This window comes from Parasteatoda tepidariorum, chromosome 4 (assembly GCF_043381705.1).
Source record: "Parasteatoda tepidariorum isolate YZ-2023 chromosome 4, CAS_Ptep_4.0, whole genome shotgun sequence".
NCBI lineage: Eukaryota > Metazoa > Arthropoda > Arachnida > Araneae > Theridiidae > Parasteatoda > Parasteatoda tepidariorum.
In genome coordinates, this window is record NC_092207.1 from 51,120,814 (window position 1) to 51,123,343 (window position 2,530).

Here is a 2,530-nt window from a genome sequence, read left to right on the forward strand (position 1 = left end):
GGGACTATCTATCAATTGTTGAAGATTTTTGTAGGTGGTATAATTACAGGATTGCCAGAGGTGACTAATATGCGACTCTTTGCTACTATTTTCGACCTGAGGCAACTATGGCTACTTTTTTTTTTTTTTTTTTTTTTTTTTTTTTTTTTTTTTTTTNTTTTTTTTTTTTTTTTTTTTTGCCTGAAAAGGCTATAAAAGCAACTATTTTCAGGAAACTATTGAGACTATTGGGAGACTTTTTTGTTTTAGCAATGTTTTTTTCCCTGCATAAATTGGGTTGACAACCTTCGGCCCGCGATAACTTCTGAACATAGTGAATTTTTTTTCTAAAAAATAAAAAATATACCGTAAACCGGGGCGAGTCTACCCATTTTTTCAGTTTGTCAACTTTCAAGTGGTCAAACTTTTGTAAATATTAAAGAAAAAAGGCTTTTAATAGGTGTTTTGGAATCTCTATTTATCCCTCTTTAAAGCTGTGAAGTCGATTTCAGGAAATATTAACAGTTACGCTGTTACTGTATATTTTTATAGAACTGCTGACAAATACAGTAATTGGGGCGAGTCTACCCATTCTACTAAAATGAATGTTAACATTGTAAATAATCAAATTTTACTATTAAATTGTTATTTTAGTTACTATATAGGATATTTATGAAGTAAAATTCATAACTTTATTATATATTCCATTTTTTTATTCATAAAATAACACAAATTGAGTATTTGATCGATTATCACATTTTGATCACAGTTTTGTTTTTATAATCATTAACATTATAAAATAACATTTTTTTCTGATTATTGTTGATAAAAATAAATTAAAATTAATATAAATTTACAATTAAATAATTAATAAATAATAATAATTAAAGATTATTAACAAAATCGAAATTCAAACATTGGGAATCATGAAAAATCCTTTTCCCATTCTTTTGGGAGGTAATAATAATTTATAAATAATAATTTATTTAACTTGCATTAAATAAAAAAAGTTAATTTTGTAATATAAAAATTGAAAAAATAGGTAAAATAAACATATTTTATATTTACATTTATATTTAACCTATAAATTTTCTTATTAATGATAAATTTATCAATGCAGAATTAAAATAATATACTCAAATTCATTTAAAATGACTTAATTTTAATATAAACAAAGTTCTAAATTATATTATTATGCTTTATTAAAACTAAATACGAATGGGTAGACTCGCCCCGCGAATTCTGGCTTTTTGTTTACAACAGCAAAACTTACATTCTTTTTGGGTTTTTTTTTCATATAAAATTAATGTAATCTTAGTCTTAGATAAGTTTATCACTTAACCAAAGTGAAAATGGTAATAATAATAATATACTTACGGAGCACCAACTCAAAGTTTGCTGATTTTCAATACAAATCTCTCAAAAGACGTTTGAACAGGTCGGTTAAAAAGACACCAAATAAATAAAAACAAATCAAACTACTACAGCGCCATCTTCCTTAGAGACTGAACTAAGTCCTCCATCGGTAAAATTTTTTTTATTTGCAATTTAAAATAGTGAAAATTAAATAAAACTAAAATGGGTAGACTCGCCCCTGGATGGGTAGACTCGCCTCGGTTTATGTTATTGAATTGGAAATTTGAGTCATCACTTTTTAATGCACTCAATTTACACAGATTCCATTGTGAATTTATTTTGTTTCTCGATTACCTTTTCAACTGTTATTGCTACGAAACTCTGCATGATTTTAAAGAACGCAATTTTTAATACGATACTATGATGCGAGAATTTCAAATTTTAGTAATCACTTTATATATATATTTGCTAAATCAATTATTGATAAAGAGAAAAATTATGTGAAAAGGAAAATTAGTAGAAAGATTTTTTTTTTTTTAAGCGAAAAATTATTTTTCTTGATTAATTCTGGCATTTAAAAGTTTAATGTTCTGCAAATATACTAATTTTTTTTATATAAAGATATTTTTTTTTATATAAAGAACATTTATTTAAAGATTATCATATTGGCCGTCAACTTGACTGAATGGATCATGGTATATTACAATAAAGTCATTTAATAAAATATTAGTCATATTATTGAAAAAAATTTGTTCCTATTTAGGCAACTATTTTCATAATTTTAGACAACTTATTTTCATGCTTTAGGGTACAAGGTACTAGAAGCAACTATTTTGTTCATTTTTTTTCTGTGGCAACCCTGTAAATACTAGATAAGTTGTTTCAGAATTTTCACTAAAGTATTTTATTGTTGACTAACTTTCTTCTTTATAAATTTTTTTGCCTGCATAGTCCCTATGTTTCCATTTGGAAATTATTGAAACTCTATTGGTAATTATTTAATTAAAAGATGTATTGAATCTCATTAGACAAAATACTAAGTTTAAGGTTATTAGCCAATCCACATTTTTAAGCGCTTCAGGACCATGATAACATGTGCAACTGCGTAATTCTTCTATCACGACTGGTACTCTCGTAATAGTGGATATGCATACACTTGAGTATAAAACTTCAAGTATGCTTGTCTTGGGGAGCA